At 36.9% G+C, this 20,943-nt stretch overlaps 1 protein-coding gene and 1 long non-coding RNA gene across 5 annotated transcripts in view; one reads left to right on the top strand and one right to left on the bottom strand.

Moving 5' to 3' along the window:
- The window catches only part of SASH1 (SAM and SH3 domain containing 1), a gene marked incomplete at its 5' end in the record, with an annotated part of 511,807 nt that overhangs the window by 376,659 nt on the left and 114,205 nt on the right, over positions 1-20,943 (bottom strand). The window lies entirely within an intron of this gene.
- On the top strand, positions 1,660-16,050 carry LOC310897070. The gene is made up of 2 exons (XR_014582027.1): positions 1,660-1,699; positions 2,266-16,050. It is a non-coding gene; the product is annotated as an uncharacterized lncRNA (long non-coding RNA).

A 20,943-nucleotide genomic window follows, 5' to 3' on the forward strand; every position in this document is an offset into this window, starting at 1 on the left:
GAAGCTTTACCAAAATGTAATAAGAAACTAATCGCAGAACTAGAGTCTATAATATCACACTCATTTTGTGCAATCTAATATAGAAGCTGAGAAAGCTCTCAAACTGTTGGTTCAAGCTCTCCCTTACTGAAGTATCACAATTAAACCACTCTCTTTCCACAGAGATTACACCTTCCTTCATCATATTCTTAATCATTTTTTTGCAGCCATGCTGAGACAACTTTCAATTTTTATGACAGGGCAAAGAGCTCCTTCCCTTTGTGTACCACTCCTTCCCAGGTCAAAGACCCTGTAAAACAAAGAATGAATCACGAACCATTTAGCATGTTTTCTATGACTATGACAATAAGTGGAGCTGGCTGTAACTGGAGAGGCTGATCTTTCCATTCACAGTAGCAAGTGAAAGCAAACATATCTACCCTCCTGGAGGTATCTAATGAAATAGCAGGATTATCCTAACAAAGAAGTCCATATTGAAGTACAGACTTGAGACCCAGCAGTCATGGTGCAGCTCAATACCATGGTGCCCAACAGCCAATCTGCTGGCACAACCAACCAACACTTCATACAATGCCTGCACAAATGCCATTCACAGCTTATATTTTCTCACAGAATGAGCCAAAAATCTGTCATGTTTCAAGGATGCAAGAACTTAAGCATGGCTGCCATGTGTCACCTAATCATGAGATCTGTCCATGTTACTCTCTTCATCCTTCCACTCCTCCTTGTAGCCTCACCAGTTCATCACCCTGATCCCTTGACAGCCATTCTGCTGATTTTAAGCTGCTTTGCATGTTGCTGCCTGATCCAAGATGCGGGAATACTAGGAGATTATGGGTGCTGTTAAACAAAGCTACTGCATAAAAGACGGAGTTCAGCAACTGTTGGCTGCAAGAAAATGAGAGGAATATAAAAATGTAACAACTGCTAATCTATATCATCATATTCCATGGTTAACCACAGTGATGTTTTGTCCCTGATAGAGTAATACAGCACACCTTTCATATAAGTACGTAACAATTTTTCACCAAAAAGCAGTATAATACCCTTTTATCCTCTTAAATAATATAAAAAACATGTTTTTTTCCTTATCAGTAGCCTCCTTCCAGGTAGCTTTGTTAAAGCAGCAAATAGACAAGCCCTTAGGTAAAGGGAATAAGCACAAGCAATTATGTTATCCATTATTCAGATGGATAACTACCTTAGAGAAGAGAACACATGTTTTTTTTCTAATTAATAACATTTAGGACACTAACAAACTAGGATGTCACCTGAAAAGATTTTTATGGCCTACTGGGTGATATTTTGTGAAGGAATACATAAAAGTAAAGGAGCATATGAGGGACTTCTGTTTGGGTTGCAGACAGATTTTATCAGCCAATTCAGGTTAGATTGCAATTTTACAGTGACTTTATACAACAATTCTATACAGAGTAAACTTCTAAAAATGAAGTGGTAGTCTTACACTTAAATAGTTAATATTTTGTTTTCTATTATTTCTGGAGTCTATCTTGTGGAGGTGGATTTTTTTTTTCTTATCAGTTACATTATTTTCAATATATCAAAAACTGACTTTCAATCCTTCTTCTCCCGACAGAAGTCTGTAAGGAATCCATATCAAAATGCAAATTTGCAGCCTTCCAGGTGAATGGGCCCTGAGATAAACTTCTTGCCTGAAGCTTGCTGGAATTTTAAGAAAGTAAGATCTAGAAAATAATCCAATCAGCTTTGGTACTCGTAAAAAAGTTCCTTTTGAGCAGCTTAACAAAGGGGTTGCCTTTTTTTTTTTTTTTTTGGTATCTAGGATACTAACTCTACTTTCCTTATCTTTTTTATTAGTTTCTTTAATCCAGGACAGAGAAGGGAATAAAGATTTTTTTCAAGAAGAGCACTCAAAATTTTCTTAACAGGATTGCCTAAAGATGGACTCCTAAACCTGTATTTAGGTATCTAGGAGGTTTGACATTTTGGCATAAATAACAAGCAGCTCTCTTCAAAGATATTCGCCATCCTTAACCTAACTGAAAGTAGGTTTTTATTCAATGTCTATTAAAGAATAGAAGAATCTCTAATTTAGTAGGACAAGTCTTGTATTGTTTAAGATTAAAATCAGTATTACAGGCCTTTTTGAGACCAAGATGCTGTAGCTGGTTCAATACATGTAATTTCAAGAATTAACCAGGAGCCCATTGTGGGATCAGAGCTAGTTTTCTTGCTTACATTTGTCCCTTTGAAAGGTAGTTATCCCCCAGGTTTCTTTCCCAGAATCATCTCCTGCAACTGTGTTTCACTGATTGCTTGTGATTCAAGGACATGACTGTGCAGAAAATTCATCACAGCAGGCTGGAAGGGTGTTCCATTCATGTTCGAAAACTGCAGGCTCCATCATAATATGTCTTCAGCCTTGCTCCAGCACAGTAACTACAGAGCAAACAGCTTCTTAAAAAATATTAACACCTGACTTCCAGAAGCAGCAAAAACCAACACGATTTTTGATTCACAGTGTGATGCCTGGTCTACTGATACAGATATTTAGAAAAGGATTTGCACGTGGAAGCAATTTAACTACACTGAAGTTTAAGGTAATTAAAGCTTGTCGCAAAAGATACTTGTGATTTTTATGTCAGGCTGCAACTGTCTGCAAAAGCGATGTGCATTTTCTTCAGATAAACTGATAAATATGGCTGCTTTGCTAAATTTTAGTTTACATCTTTTTTGATATATACTGAGGTTATTTATGGAACTGCTTCTCCCATGATTTTTAGGAAGTCATTTAAAACTAATTAGCAAATTATACGTAAACAACAAAATATGGAATATGCTACTGCTTTGATAAACCTAAAAATAAGCAAAGATTATCTTTATTCAAGCACGACTATACAGGGACTGAACTGGAATGAATTACAAGTGGTTGATATTTCTCGCTTTCTACCCCCACCTCCCCAAGGGTGGTAGCTAATGCCAAATCTACACCAGAGATTTTGGTTTGGAGAATGACAAAATACAAGGGAAATTAGTTAACCACCATTACCAGTGAGATGGATATTATTAGAAACATGGCAATGAGATCTAAGAAGAACCAGAATCAAGTCACTGATAGCAGGTATACAGTCATTATGAAAAAAAAACTTTAAAGTATAGTACAAGAGAAGTCTTAGCAATATTAAAAACTTAAATTACAGATGGAAATGCTAAAACTTCACAGCATGCCAATGAGGCTCAAGTGTTCATATGATACTTGTATTTGCAGAAAGCGGAACATGTTTTTATCACATGAGAATGAGATTTCATTGCGAGAAATAATGTAAGTAGATAAATATTGACTATGGACTAGGGATAAGGATTACTAAATCAGCTTTTACTTATTTATTTATTTCATAATTACTCCCTGAAGCTCTAAGGAGATGGCTGGAGAGATATTTCAACCACTACTACTAGTTTTTATGTAAACCTTCTAACACAGGAAACAAGAAATTTGGAAACATGCTCACATTCCAGTATACAACAAAGGCAATCTAAGCTGTATGAATATTAAGATTGCAAAAAATTTAGTTTCTAGTGGGTTGGAATACAATTTGGGTTTACATAATGAAAGTCTTGGCAGTCATACCTAGTTCTAGAGTTTTATCTTATTTTGTATCATTTCAGCTAGAACCACATTAGCAACTAATTAGAAAACAGCATGACACTGGACAATATCTGTAAAGCACATATTCCGAGTAGTAAATGGTCTAAAATAATCTAATACTGAATCATTCTCAAAATGCTGAAAGGGTGGTTTTGTAATGCCCTGTATGAGATACAATCCCATCAAACATTTACAAAAATAAACTAGAGATAAACACAAAACACACGGCTGATTTTCTAACTTACACAAAGACTGCTCGTAAACAATGACACGGAGAAGAATGTAATACAGAGAAACCCATTACTGGAATGCTAAGCATATTGAGGAATCCAGTCTGCAGCCCACAGTAATGCCATGGGAGGTTTGAGACCTTGGAAATGGTGAAGCTGAAAAAGATTGAGAAAGAACATGAACTCCCAATATGATGTTATGACAAGAAGTACTAATGGAATCGTTGGGTATGAGCAAGAACTATCAAGCAGAAATAATGACCTCACCACAGTGTAAAATTGACATAAGAATATTTCACATACATTTGGCATCCATAAAACAAAAATGACATTCAGAAACTGAAGAAATTTTAGGGATGATTCTTAAAACTAGTAAGGTTAAGATATCTCTGTGTAAGATTCAGAACGGATCCACACATGTCATGTATCAAGAATGCAGTTGCAAGATAAACAGATGAGCAGTCTTTTTTTTCTTATCCTGCCCTTGTTGAAGGTTGAAGGAATTGAAAGAAACTGGCACACTCATCTCAGGCTGCTATATGATAACCTTTCCTCCCACCCCAGCTAAGAGATCATATTGCTCAAGAAGCAGGATTTTAAGACATTTTGACAGTTGATATTTTAGATATAAGGCACTAATATCTTCTGATCATCTGGCAGAGAAGATCTTGGTCAATCATTTTTACATCTACCTGTCCTGCAGATTCATTATTCCAGCTGTGCACTGTTGGAAGCAATATCAAAACATTTTTGCAGCATTTTTTAAAGGTCTAATTTATTTATGTTTACAAGGATTATTTTGCTCTAAACCAGAGGATTCTGATGAGATGGTTGGGTGGTCCCTTGGAGAAGGACAAAGTGTCTGTGCACCTCAGCTGTGGAGAAGAATACAAGGATTCTAAAAGAGACCAGGCTACAGATACAATGCAAGGAAGCAAAGCAAGCAGGTAATTTTTACAACAGATACAAAGAAGGTATCTTGAGCAGATAAAATACAACAATATATGTGAGAGGGAAAAGGAGGAGTGTGTGTACATATATAGCAAGTAGATGTTGGAAGATGTAAAACTTTGCAGGAAGGAGAGGATAAACACAGAGGATACACCCCTTAGGAGGAAGATGGGGTGGAAACTATAAATCTGCCATGTAAAGTGCCTAGGGATGGTGTGAGGGATGATTTAGTAGAACAATGCCTGGTGGCTTCAGACAACAGAAAATCAGAATTTCAGCTTGACTTGAGGAATGAAATATATGCTTGGTAGAAGTTTTTTAAAAGTATCCAACAGCCTCAACCACCTTTGCTGGTGCATTTCTCATATTTTGAATTCCTCCGCTTCACCTTATCCTTTCTGTCTCAATCTTGGAAGCAGAAGTTCAGAAATGAAATTTCTGTCTTTTACCACTTTAAAGTATCCTGTTTGTTCAGCTGTCCCTACCAGTGCTTCAGTTTCAGTCTCTTGGGTTCTTTTCTGACCCAGGATAGCACAGTACCTGTGAGATTCTTCCTTTGTATCTTTGCAAGACTGAAAACGGTACCAGTGAAGCAACACATCATTGATTCGTCAGTATTACTGCATCACTGCTTGCGAAAGGTGCTGGCAGCTGCACAGTGTCTCTGTGAAACACAGAAGTTCTGTCTGCTAACCAAAGAAGATTATAATTTGTTATCACCTGCTACTACCAATATCAGCTGTATTTTGTGACTATCAGGAAGATAACTGTCTTTGAAAATAAATATTAGGGCCATTTTAGCAAATTTGGTTGTAAAATATAAGACTCGGGGCCAGGGCAAAGTCTTGCTCTATGTGAAGTCTCATGACCAGTGAAAAACTGTCCCCTTTTATTGTTCTAAACTTGCCTTCTGCCAGCTTCAGTTCAGACCCCTATTTTTTATACAGGAAGAATTTTAATCTTATCAACAGACTTGGTCAAATCTGTATTCATGACCTTTCCCAGGTAACTTATGAATATGCTGATGAACACTATCCCAGCTCAGATTCCGACTAATAAATGAAGTGACAAACTATTCCTAATTCTTGGTTTTGCTCAACTACTATGCATCCCTACTATGCAATGAATTGTATAGGCAGCAATCCTATAGCCACTTAGTTTCCTTAAAACACTCAGAAAAGGAGTCTTATTGAAGGCTATCTGGAAATTCAGACACTGCTTTGCCCACATACTTGCTGACAATTTCCAAGAATTCCAGTGTCCTTGTGAGCCAAGCACTCCGTTTAAAAAGCCACCATGAATGTTGCTCAGTAAATCATATTTATCTGTATGTCCATTAATTCTAATTTACCACAGTTTCTACTAATTTCCCTGAAAATTATATTTGCTGTTGCAGACAAGCATCTATATAGATTACAGGTCAATATTAATCCCACTTCCCAGAAAGCCTTTTTAAAAACTGGTGTCACTGTTGCCACCTTCCAATCCTCAAGTACTGTCATAGGTTATATGATGAATTATAGACTGCGGTTAGTTACATGACAATGAAGAACACCATTTTAAAAGAAAAAAAAAAAAAGGAAAATTTCAGCTGATGATGTATCTGAAGGATTTAGAGCTGCCATGATATGCTATTACCTCTACTTTCTCTCAAATGCACCTGACTGCAAATATACTTTATCCTCTTAATATTGGAAGTTCTAACCTTCTAACTAATTCCAAAGATAGAAATTTTCTGATTTACTGATTTTGTCACTATGCCCAGTCACTGGTTTGTATGCAGTACCTGCCAGTGTGTCTCTTTCACCACTGGCAAAAACAACTGTAAGAACATCAACCTTTAACAGCAACCTTCCCAAGACCTCTGCTTAAATTTAATTTGATTTGATGACTTCCCGTTGTCTCCAGACTTTGGCATAATTAAGATCCTATTTAATTATAATTGAAAATAACTACATTTCCATTCTGCTTTGTTGTGAACTTTTTTCATCATAAAGGTCTCAGATGAAAGACTAAAATGAATTTAAGAGAACTGAGAATCTCTGACGTAGATACCTGTCATCTATGTCAATGCTTCTCAATAAACCCATTTAAACAACTCTGTCTTCCTTTCTCACCAGCAACCACTGCTACCCTGGGTTACTTCTAAGAAATACAAATTTAAGTTATGTACAGAAAATATGTATTAGCAATACAAAATGCTGTCTAGGAATGTTCCTACTAAGTTAGGTTATTCTTCATGCAAAGAACATTTGTTTTACTACACCATACATGAGGAAAGCATTATTGTAGATAATATAGCCACATTAATGACCAAATGATATTTGATACATTGTAAATAGTCTGTACATACACAATCTCATTTTGTTCCAGTTATAAAGAAGTGTTCTACAATAAAGACACAATAAATGACACGTGACTGAAAAACCAAAACATTTTCTTCCAGTCTTGATTCAAGGAGGGTTCTCTATCCTGTGTAAGGCTCAGAAAGATGGTTTTCCTCCTTGCATCAGATACAATGAAGTAGAAGCTTTTGTATATTTGTCTCATGACAACACTGACAACATTTCATCTTAATACAATCTGGTCACAGCAGCTACTGCAGAAAATTACTCTCTGTTTGCTGGCACCATGGGAGACCATCATTACTGACAAGATTGAGAAACCCGTCAATGACAATTCAGGACTCAATCTAACTCTGGCATCCAAGTGCCATGCTTTTTTATTAAGGCTATTTTTGTGCATCTTTTTAATTCTTATTCATGTCCATTGGTCCTTGACTCACATTGAGATTCAATGCAATAAAGGCTTCAGCTCAACTGAATTCAATCTCAGAAATCATCAAAAAGTAAGATTTATGTAGTAATTTTTAGAAAACCTTATGACGGCCAGCAATTCAGGTGAGGGGATATACTTGTAAGCCCTTCTTCAATAGTATTGTAATGATGTTCACCTATTTCCTTTGCAAAAGAATCACACAGGCCAGTCTATTCCATATTGTGTTGTGATGATGTAAGTCAACTTCTATGTGGATGTTTAGCAGAAACTAGCTACTACCCCCCCCACCATCTTTGTTTAATAGCTTTGTTTGTTTGTCTGGGATTCATTTATCATATGGATTTATCATATGGTAGATTTTTATAGACAAAAAAAAAATTATCTTTCATTCTCATGGTCACTCACTCCACATCAGATTAAAGCCATCACTTCTCTTAAAGACTGTTTAAATTAGATGCAGAATTTTTTGATCAAATACAACTTCCTTAGCTTGCAAATGTCACACAACATCTCCAAAACAAGAACCCAAAATTATAGGCTTACTGATTGCTTCCTTGTTACTGTAAATGGTATATCTATACCAACAAGGGAGAGAGACGCTACAATTCTAGAAATGAGACAAAAAATACATCCTTTTCATGAACATGACATACTACAGAAAGATTCATCCTGTCTTCAGCTGAAGTTGAAGCACCCATCACTCCTATGCTTCACCTGTTCTTTGGTGGTGTCCTGAAGTACAAACCTCTTGGTTGATACAAATCTACTATTTCATACTGTGACAAGAATTTACAGCAGTCTTCGCTCACTAGTTGTCACAAAATAGAGTTGAGCAAATCTGTATTTGTAATCTGACATAGAAAAAAAATAAAAAGTGGGATTCTTCTTATTTCCTGTTCCCTTATACCAGTTTTCAGTCCCTGTTTGGCAGATCTCATCCAAATACATCTCACTGGTCAGTGGTGGGGTATTCTGTCTTTTAATTATCACCAATTAATGAAAAAAATGTGTTGAAATACATGCAAAACATCTTGTATACAAATTTAGTTCACATTTCCAATTTCTGAGCATCCAATTTGGAGAACTAACTGTGCTTTCTTTTATTTGTTTCTGTTTTGTTTGTTTGTTTGTTTGGTTGGTTGGTTCAGGGTGGGGTTGGAGGGAAGGGTTCATGTTGTATAGTCAGGCAAAGAAAAGAGCTCAGGCAGAAAGTACATCATATCCAGATGGTGCTGAAGATAGCTCAAAAGATTTTTGAAGGTACTTGAAAAAAATTATATGGCTGTCCCTCTTTTGTAGCCTAAAGCTGACTCCATCCCAAGCAAAGTCATCAAAAACTAGCCTCACAAAGGACATCACATTAAGCTGTCGTATCATTATACAAACAGAATGAATTAAGTCAATACTAAGAAACAATTCCTCTTCTCTGTTTCACCATTCCTTTACACAGATCCAAACAGAAATACCAGATAGATCATGGTACAAAGCCAGTATTGGCAAAAATACTTGCAACACAGCGAGGCAGAGCCAAGCTTTCATCTGGGAAAGTGATACTGTGCAAATGGAAAAATACATCTGCGTGCTACAGTATATTGACCTATTCTGAACCCCAGTTTCAAATGACTCTCAGACAAAGCAGGTGGCAAGACCTATTTATTTTTTTACAAAATTAAAATAAATAATAAAAAAAAAAAAAACAAAAATATATCCAACACTTAATTAAAGTCAGGAAATAGAATAAGTAGACTTACAGTTAAAAAAGCTAGGCCATTTTTGCCCAAATTAATTTCCTCGTACGTTTTTTTTTCTTTCTCTAGCTCCAGTTTGTTTTTGATCTTTAGATTGAGAACTGCTCTGAGTGTGTGATCTCTTTTACCTCTTTACATTGTTTGCTATGATCTATTCCTCATTAAAATCTTTGAGTTATACAGTAGGATAATTATTATTAATAAGGCATCTAGGATTTCTTTTTCCTTATGATACTTCTAATTGTTTCACTTTTAAAATCATTTTGGGGTATTTTTTTTTCTTTTTTTCCCCATATTCATGTGAGTGTTTGCAGTTTGAAAGAAAAAAAAAAAAGGACACTGGACAAAGATGATTTTACTTTAGATTAAAGGTTCCTTCTTATCAGGTACATGTGCTATCTTTTAGAGCTTTTCAGAATACTTCAATATATACATCTTCAAAATATGCACAACCCTGAACTTATTACATACACTGATATGGTGGAAAACAGTACAGAAATATTACTCTTCATGCTGACTTTTGAAACCTCAGATTTGAGTATAAACTAACATAAAATTGCCAGCTTCACATACGTATGCATAAGTGCACATACACATTTTCCATCGTTTTACTTGAAACATCTTAGAAATATGACAACATATTCAGAAGACTTTAGGTTATTGTTGAGTGAACCTACAAAGTCTTAACAGACCCCTGTAACTGCTGTCTCTGAATTTACTCCATAATGATTGTTACTTTTTTCTTTACTTATAATCTGACTTTGAATAAGGCTTAATTTCAATAAGGTTTACAGTGTGAAGGACCAGGACTCTGTGGAGAGGATAATAAATCTTAATGCTAATCCTGGAGAAAACAGTGTGGGTAAGACCCAGACTCTTTACCTGCTTCTTTGGTCAAGGTCCCCACAAGACAATAGTTCCATTTTTTCTGTCATCTAACTTTATCACCTATGCCAATCAGCCTGCCCTAGTAGTATAGCATTTACACTCCAGGGAACATATTTATTTTTATATTAGGGAGAATATTTATTCAGCACAGAGAAGTAAAGTGTTGAGTCTTTTATACCTTATACAATAGAAATAGCACAACAAAGCAAGGTATGACTGTATGGTACCAGCAACAGGGTCAGGTAATTACAGACTACGTGCCTTGTTAAAACACAGTCATTCTAAGAGTCGCTAGAGAGATCAGCCTTTTGAAAGGGATATTTTTCACATGCTTAAAGAATACTCTCTGTGACTAAAATCAGGGGCATTTAGAGTTCAATCTGTATATTCTACAGATCTTCATTAGGTGTACACTGAATAATCAAATCAGAAAGGAAAAGGAAAATTATTTTTCATTAAAAAAAAAAAGATTGAAAATTGTTATTAACACTTACATCCTATGTTCTCACCAGGAATTTCTAAGTAGAATGAGTTTACTTTTGTCCTAATTTTATATCCAGTTTGCAAATAGGAAGCAGAGGACTCCACAAGTAAATGATATGATTGATATGATACTTTCTTAACTACTAAAAAAAGAAAGAGAGAGACTGAACAGAAACCTATTCAACCCCAAAGTTACAGAATGAACTGTTCCTTAACCTATGCTACAATGATGGTACACCATCCTCCTCACTGGAAAGACTCAGTATTTGTTGTTGTTTGTTTGTTTGTTTGGTTGGTTGGTTGGTTGGTTTGGTGTGTGTGTGTGTGTGAGGTGCATCTTTGCATGGCTTTCTTTTGAGACAAAAGCGCTGACAAGTCAGTAATAAAGAAGGTTGAAACTAGCTGTGGTAACAGTGGCTTTAGATGTAGCTAATGTATTACTTAATGATGTGAAAACACATCTACACTGCATTTCTGCTCATTGCAGCAAACACTGTATTTATAAAATAATCATACTGCATTTGACAAATCTGTACAGAAATATTGCAAATCTCTTCTGCAATAGTTTAACATATTCTAGTTGTTTTCCCCCAAACCACTTGATTATGCCAGCAACATGTGCATAATTACAGATATACAGAAGTTCATGTGCTCAGTCCAATCAACTATTCCTTGACACAGGAAAATAGTTATACAACCCAAGCTATTCAGACTGGACAAATAATGTAGAAGGTTAACAAAACACTGGAATACACTAGATATTTGTGGAGTAAAAGCTAAAATAGTATTGCTTGAGCACCTATTTCACACATCAAGAATATGAATAGAAAAGAATCTGTTGCCTTTAACTACTCACTCTTCCTCAGGGCAACAAAAACTAGCTCATGTGCAGGAATTTTTCTCCCCATTACGCTATTCATTTCTAGTCAAAATGAAAGTTCTGTAAAAGAAAATTTTGTAAAGCAAATGTCTACTAGAAGGTACTCCATCCAAATATGAAGGAATTAGATGAATGGAAAATTCTTTGATTGGTGAAGCTATTCTCTGCCGCTGATTAAATGGGCATCGTAAAATCATTCACTCTTCAGGTGGCTTGGGGTCAGTAGTTTATTCCCATTTATTACCTGTGAGATCAGAATGACATCAGTGTCATGCCTCCATTGTTTTTAAGTTAATTTTGGCTGGTTTTTTTTTATAACTTGGAAAAAGATCATAAATAATCACATATACAATTAGCATACTGAGAGACTGCTGTTAAAAGTATTCAACATATGTCTGGTTGCTCAAGTAGGATAAAGGCAGTCTCCCTTTAACACAAATCTAATTAAAACCAGCTTACACAGAGGGTCTCCAGAGTATGCTGAGACAATATGGAAAATATGCACAATTAAAATCCCAGGATTTAAATCTAGCTTAGAAAAGAATGCAAAAGAATGTAAAAGAAGTACTTTCATTAAAATTTAGATTCCTAAGTGTTTTGTTTTTTTTTTTTTTTCCTTTTTTTTTTCTTTTTTCTCCTTTGCTGGTAGGATTTAAGCTACTTGGGTACATTTGACAACATTATCTTTGGTCTACAAGACAAGTTTTTCAAATAGATCTCAGATTCTTTAGACAACAACACAGTTGACTAACCTGGCTGATATCATCAGAATACTGTGGGATAAAAGAAATGCAGTTTTAAATAACTTTGCTCATCTTTTGGAAGACACTGAAAGGTCTCCTGAAGAAGTGTATTAACCAGATATTCATTAACCAGAAATGACTGTAAATACACCCACAAATCAGGGGCTCGCTTTCAAGCACTGTGGTCCAAAGTGATTTCTGAGCAGCATCTACGACCAGGAAAAAAAAATACAGAAAATAATCTGAGCAGGAAATATAAAAATATCTAGACATATGGAAGACAACTGCAAGGGATCTAAATCACATTCTGTATTTTAGGGAATGGGTGCTAATAAAAAGAAAAACATGCAGAGAATCATCTGATCACAGCAGATTCTGGTGTTCTCGAAGAATTTTGGTTGATAATCATGCAGAGGAAGCTGACTGTGAAAGTGTATTGCATACAGCTGTGGAGTGTCAAGTTAGACCAAAACGTTTGTTTTAAAACATGTATGCTTTAAGCTTGAGGACAGAAGATAAATTAAACCTTGAGAAAGTTTGTGGCTGATCTAAGGCTGAAAAGCTGTTTGCAACTTTGAAAGAATTAGCTGAGATACAAGACCACTCTTGATCTACAAGACAGAAATCTGAGGGAGAGACTTCAAGGAGACTTAGAATTAATCCTTTACAAGGTGACTCTCATTCTCACAGCAATAGCTACCATGTTGACCAGGCTGAAGTTTCTGACCCCACAGTCAAGATTAGAAATGAAAAGGTATCACAGGAAAGGACCGTAAGCAAAAAAGTCAGTAGAGCAGGTTCAATGTGTATGAAATAATACCTGAAGTTTGCACAAGGTGCAAAATCGGGATAATGTAATGATGAAAAAAATGCAAGGGATACCATTTGTTTTTAAGAAACAATAAAAATACGCAGAATCAGTCAGCATACAGAAAGAGTGGTGGCAGCAACGTGACTGCATGACATAGACTATTAGGGTTCTAATATAGGCACACTTAGACTGTTTACTCTTAGCTCTTAGTAAGCAGTACTTAAAAAAAAAAGTTTACTCTGTGTAAACTTACTTTTTACTCACAAACGCAAGGTCGAGAAACACCCCCACTTCAATTTCCTAGGCACAAAATAGATATTTTTACATGCAGAGAAGCCTCTTGGTATGTGGAGTTAGGCATCTATCATCCAAACTCTGGTATACCTCCTTGCACCTAAATTTCTGATAGAAATAAAACTAGCAATTTATGAATGCTTAAATTGTGTAGGTAGGAGTGGAAGGGTCAAGGCCACATTTCTGTACTTTGCATTTCTGATTTCAGAAGCGAGATATTCAGGGCAGCTCTCCAAAGTTTTTCATGTCATTCAGTTCTGCTGCTGACCTGCTTAAAAACTTGAACTCTGTTCTCATGGAATGACTGAGAAAACAGTGTGAAGCTGCATTTTATTTGATAGTTCAGATCTCATCAGGAAGTGTCCAGCTGCTGAGTCAGTAAGTTTTGTAAAAAGCTTCCCCATAAAGCAGTTCTAATACTGGATTACTTCCAGTCTACATTGTTGTCCCCTTGTTGAGTTATGGGGCATGGATTTTTCAAACAAAGCCCTTGCTGCCTGCCATTAATCCTTTTGGGTAAGCAAATCAGCAAGCCTTTTAATCACAGGGATTGATACAACCACTCCTAGCAAAGCACCACAAACCATCTGCCAATTTCACAACTATCAGATCCATGAGTGAATGAAAGTACAAGATAAACAGCATGGTACGGAATGCCACAGCTGAATAAAAAATTAGAACCATCACAGGGGAGATGGATTATTGCTTTATTGTGCTACAATCCATAGAGCAGTTAGATCTTGACATATCATTCCTATTATGGTATCCTTTGCTCCAAACTGCAAGTCTAAGCATAAACACATTTCCATGCATTATGAAAACAGAGGAAAGCAGTCACACACCTAACAAATATGAATATAATATACATTTTCACGGGATACCTTGTTCTTACTGCCGAATAGCTTGCTATATCTGCTCAGTGACCATGAAACAGCACTTCAAAATAAAACAGAAGTCTGTACCCTTCTCAGTCACAAATGTTATAATTTGTGTCCTGTATAGCTGTGTAAGAGCAAAACTGATGAGATATGAAATACTCCTTCAAAACGACGACAGGCCAATCTCACAGCAGATTAGTTGCTAAAACTAGCTGCAAAATAAAGCCAAGGGCAGGTCTGTTTTGAAGCAGTCGAATATGGAGAGTTGCAGGGGAGGGGAGGAAGGGTAGGTCCTCCATCTGTATATTTAGATCAGAATAATTTATCCATTAAATTTTTTAACATATCTCATCTTCCCGGAGAAAAGGGAAAAAAAAAAAGAGAAAAAAATCCCTAAAATATGATAGAACTTAAATTTACTGAAAAAAAAAGTGTTTGTGTCTAATCATCACCACCACAACTCATTAAAGCAATGCTGGCTCCAACTAGAACAAAGGAAACAGCTTGGAGAACAGCTGAAAAACATTGGCAGCCTGTCTTCTGGGTCCCCTTCTGAGCCTCCCCACCATTGAAAAGATCAAAATACTCACCTCAGACCTCTCCAGTGTAAGTTCAAAACTCAGAGAGCTAACTATTTAATGGACAAAACCAGAAAAAAAGTTGGTAAATACAAACTAAAAGTTATAATTCCCATTTCCCCTCCCCTTCTCCCAAGCAGAGTTTTCTACCTCCACAGACAGCAGTCACATGAAAAGTTTAGAAACTGTAGCTGACTGGGCATTAACCACAAATTGCACCTGAAAGGCATAAACTTCTAGTGGGAGTGAGAAGGGAGACCCCCTCCTGCACTGGTTTGGTGTTCCTCAGGGCTGAGGGGAGGGCCATGGCTGCCTGGGCAGTGGCAGGCAAGACCTTCTTAAACTGATGTTCAACAAATTGCAGCTTCTGAAAACAAACACAGGTAAGAAAGCTGGTGCTGAACAGCCTTGCCTGAATGATGAGAAAGGAGTCATCCTGGACCTGCAGCTCCTGGCTGGGCTTCCAAACCCAAGGCAATCAGAAGAAAGGCAGACGCAAGCCTGTAGCCCAGGCTCCCCCGACAGCACATGGTGGCTGCACCCACATTCTGTGGATTAGGTCCCTTTGAATATTTCTGGGCTCTGATGTAGAACAGGCACAAGATAAACTAGAGACACAGGCTACCCCTGTGCTGCTGACTACAGGATGGCCAGAAATGGTCCATTCATGCTCACGTTTCTCAGGACCCTCCACTGCAGCTGTGTCTGAGGCAGAGCTTGGTGAAGAGGCCAAAACAATGCCTGGGGCTCTTCTTAGGAGTAGCATGGAGGCCCTTAGTCAAGATCATCATAGAATCATAGAATGGTTTGGGTTGGAAGGGACCTCAAATATCATCTAGATCCAACCCCCCTGCCATGCTCAGGGACACCTTCCACAAGACCAGGCTGCTCAAAGCCCCATCTATCCTGGCCTTGAACACTTCCAGGGATGGGGCATTCACAACTTCTCTGTCCCAGTGCCCCACCACCTGCTTCTTTTTTTTTTTTTTTTTAACCTCTTCCAGTGCATCATCACCCTTTGAGTAAATAATTTTTTCTTTATAGCTAATCTAAATCTACCCTCTTTTAGTTTAAAGCCATTCCCCCTTTTCCTATCACCACATTCCCTGACAAAGAGTCCTTCCCCAGCTTTCCTGTAGGCCCCCTTTAGGCACTGGAGGGCTGCTATAAGGTCTACCTGGAACCGTCTCTTCTCCAGGCTGAACAGCCCAAACTCTCTCAGCCTGTCTTTGCAGGAGAGAGGAATGTATAAGCCTAAAGATCTACATTGGATACTAAATAAATCGAGGTATTTCACTTGTCTTCTATAATGGAGTTTAAGAAAAATAATCATGTCTTGGGCCCTCATTATTATCTGTGCAGATGTACACAACAATGTTCCTTAAGGTACATAGTGACATAAGGAACATGCGTACTCAAAATAACCAAAACAAAACACCTTTTTTGTTGCTTTGCTTGCAAATTTTTCCTAAAAAGCACAAACTCAGTGTTGGCATGAGGTAAAATTTTGGCCAGTGCTTTCGAATTTGGATGGCAAAGTTATATGAAAAAGGAATAAAAAGGAAATGGCCTAATTTACAGAAGTACGATTAACTAAATTCCTACAATTTTGAACCTTTGGCAATCAAATTCCATGTTTATTCCTGCTAAGGAAGCCTTACTTAAGTATTCTAGTAAGAAAATGACAGCTTGACTATTCAATGTCCAAATTCTAGGTAGATGTTTATCTACAGAAGACATGCAAAACCTGTTCCCATAAAAATTTGGTGATATTCACTTAAAAAAAAGTCTATGACATCAATGGCAGAATGGACTTAGTAGGCAAACTGGCAACACTAGCATAGGTCAAAGTTATCTATAAATGTACTTTTTTCTGTGTCAAAAAATTTAGATCAAATCAATTGGGAAGAGAGGGAGTTACTAGATGGTGACTATCTAATACTGTTGCACCTATTTATTGTGCATGACTGCTATTTTTTATTTTTTTATTTTTTTTCACTCTGGGGAGTGCTTATTAGATGCACAGGGAAGTTCCTGAAAACTAATAATCAATAAGGTAAACAGAGGTTACATCCAGGTATTTTCCAACAACAGCAGTAAGCTGTTTAGGTAATTTGTACCCCTTTTGTTGCCCATAAATTCAGAAATAATCACTTTCTGCTTTTTAGCACAAAGCCTTTTGAGAAGTACTACAGTTTTGTCTGTTGCAACTGTTTTCTAAAGCCTTTCCAAGACCCTTCCTGATGTGCTGGGTCTTTCTGAAGGCTTTAAACTCTGAAATTTGGCACATTTATTCTTGATTACAATTTTTAATGTTCTGCCAACAGAAAAATATCTGCAGCTTTATGCATCAGGCGATAGATGCTTTGTTAAATTTGGTCAGCTGATCTGCTCCTGCTGGGGCAAAGGCTTCTGTATATTCATGGGAGGACCAAGCTATGAGCTGGCTTCTGGTTTGCTATTATCTCTTGAATCTTAGAAGTCATCGTTATTGCTACATTCTGTGAAACATCTAAACCCAGAAAGCCACAGTCTCCTACAGGCAGAGCCTCTCAGATTTCCAGAGTGCTCCACCTCCTTTCTATATATTCTACCTTTATGACGTTTTATCAGTATCTTTTATCTTCCACATCTTCCATTCAACCACCCTCTCTTATCCTTTCTGCAAAACATTAATAGGGCCTTGTTCACACTTCATTATTTGAATTTTCATGCTTTTTAACATATTTCTTATTTAAGACTCCTGTGAACTGTGAGGAAAGCACTAACATGTTGTGGAGTTCAAGATCTGAAGCACAAAAAGATTGAAGGCCAAATCAGCTAATACCCAAGTCAAAATAAAACTGATTACCTTTGTAGACAAGGACCAAAAATTAACTGCTTTCACATTAGGTAACGTAACATCTACCTGCCTGGGCATTGCTCTAAGAGTGGAATCCAGACTGCACAGTAAGGTGTTTTTCTCCACAGTGACAAGAATAGTAACATAAATTGCAGAGGCACTAACCTTGTTTTATTCCTTACCTACCCTAATCAACCTTGTCCACAACTCTGACAACAGGAAGGGGAAGCAAGGACTGAGCATGGCTTCATGCCTTATGTCAGGCTATGTCTGTTCTGCTGCCCAAAGTAGCATGCCTACCCTCCCCATGTCTGTATTCCTATTTCCTCTTCTTCCCTTGAACCTGCGCAATTTCTCCGAGGGTACTAAAACTCTTTAAAAAATAATCTAGGACATTACAGGAATTCTGAACCAACTTGAGAGACTGTAAAGAACAGAAGGAATAGCAAAAATCAATGCAAGCACATTTGCTGGCTGGTTTCTGTAAAATCTTCATGTAGTCCAGGAAGCAAGGGGCAGAACCAGAGTAGGATGTGCAGGCAGCTGCCCAGGACAGTCCACGCTTGCAGCCAGCATCATGTCGCTTGTAGTCTCAGCATTTTCTTAAACTGACTGTGCTGACCCTGAAAAGGACAGTTCCTCTCTTCTATGCACTCTCTGCTTAGCATTCCTATCCTCCTTGCCCTCTGTAAGCCTCAGAGCTCAGGCAACTACATACAGATTTTGGAGGTTTTCACCTCAAAAAGTTCTTCACTAGACCAAGTCTTGAAGCATTTACGTGAACAAAAAGCAATGCTGTAAAGTCAGGTTATTTGTGATTTACTTGAATGATGCTGGATATTTCCAGGCAATTAAACAAAAATAATACATGCAGTTTGATATTCCTAGTTCCTGTAGTGAGGCACTACAAAACTATGATTTACAATCAAGGTCTTCACATCTCAAGAGAGTGCTATTCCTTTTACTGGTGATTACTACTGAATAAAGTTACTTAGATTCTGAAAGGATGCATAAAAAACAATACAGTTGCTTTGTGAAGTCTGAAGCCCCACTGTAAAACCATGAAATGCATTTACCTACTGTTATTGTGAATATACTAGAAAAGAAGACAGTCTGTTTTTCATGATAGACTATTCCATGCCAGAAATAGGGAAGTGAAGATGAAAATTGCTATCAGATTAGAATCCCCACAATCAAGCACTCATTAGAAACTCAAAGGTAGCCTATATGCAGACATGTACATTTCTTGTCACTTATATCTTAAAAACTACTTGGAGGGTGAATTTTGTACATCAACTTTGAATCATTTGAAAACTTTCAAATATACCCTTACAGTAATTGTATGACCTTGTAGGTTTGTTCCATTTTACATTACAGTCATTTGTAGTTGCAGATTAGAATGACTGAAAGAACTGTCAGTGAGTGAAATTTCAGAGCATTTTAGAGCATTACGTAAGTAAGAGTAAACCTGCTCCTTTCATTATGTGAACATGAATAAGATGTGACACTGTGACAGCTGCGGTAACACTATGCCTAAACTTTACTGTTAATGCCTCCTTTATCTTTCTCATCAAGGTTTTCTTCTGAGCTTTTGCCCCTGTCACTTGCAAACTTGCAGAGGCTTTTAAGTCAGCTATTGTAAAAGCATGGAAATGTCCTAATCAGTCTTCTCTTGCATGCCTCTAACATAGCCATACCTGTTGGATCCCACGTGGTCTAAAGCCCACTAAGCTCATCTACTGCCTGATGATCTTGACTTGTGATCTGGTGCTCTCAAATGCATTATCACTTCTGGCATCCCAGAAACAGGGGGGATCAGTCCTCTGCAGCTCCACTAAGAGTACCCACCACCAAGTGTTAGTTAATGCCTTGCCTGGTGCTTTTGGCTCATGCCAGCTGAGCTAGCACTCGTGCAACTGAGCAACAGCTTGGTTGCAGAAGAGCCCAGGGACTGTTCCAAAAAGGGTTTATCAATGAGGCCATGATATTTTCTGGAGGAACATGTTAGCTATATGACTTCAAACTGTGTTCTGCCACTCAAGCTAAGGGCCAAGGAATGGGTCCTTGCCCTACATTACCCCCTTTCAGCAGAGGAGAAATATAGCAAACAGGCAAAGAATTGAGTCCCAGCAATCATGTTTCTTGACTTTGTAACGACCTTGTAGGAACAAAATATCTTGGAGAGTTATCAGAGTGAGAAAGACATGACAACAGTATACTCCCTGTGTGGCAGTGGTCCCTTGGTCCCTTTGCTGACAAATTTCATTGGGCTACAGAGCCAAGTCTGCCTATGTGGTCCTCGCTAACTGCATATATTTCTTACTGGGGATGTTCAGGGCCTTGCCTTCTCTGTATTCCCTACACACACACACACCCTATATTTCCCTTTATTTTCTACAGAGTGATTAAAGGATGAGAAACCACCACTGTAATAGGGAAATGTCTTTCAATCAAAGGTCCTTGATTGCACAGTGACACCTTAGTGTCTGTCACTCCTCTAACTGTCAAGCATCAGCTACAAAACTGTTGCTTTCACCTACCATAACAGCTAGTGAAGACGACACTGCAAAGGGAAGGCTGTAATGCAGAGCTGAGCCCTTAAAATAAAATGGAAATTTACCCTCCTGGCAGGTCCTGATTACAACAGGATGTTACTTTTTCATATTACTGAAGGCTTCTGTTCAGAATGTTGTTTTCTTGAGCTAAGATTCAAAAGTTTCTAAGGAAAGCGTTGAACTTTCTGCCTTCTTACAATTACATGATACATCTCCTTACTCAAATGTGACTGTGGATGTTTTACTGGGAACTTTGCAGATGGGTAGCATCCACTATCCTCTTCCATTATCTCCTTCTCTGCAGAGCTGCTAATTGTCCAGGAAAATATTTTATATGTATATATATATGTATATGTATTTTATATATATATATATATATATATATAAATATATATATATATATATAATATATATATATATATATATATATATATAATATATATAATATATATATATAAATATATATATATATATTAATATATAAATATAATATAATATAAATATATATATATAATATATATATATATAATTATATTATATATTTTATATAATTTTATATATTTATATATAAAATATAAAATATAAAATATATATATATTTATATAATTTTATATATTTTATATATTTTATATAATTATATATTATATATTATATAT

This window comes from Anser anser (assembly GCF_964211835.1).
Source record: "Anser anser genome assembly, chromosome: 3".
Classification (NCBI taxonomy): domain Eukaryota; kingdom Metazoa; phylum Chordata; class Aves; order Anseriformes; family Anatidae; genus Anser; species Anser anser.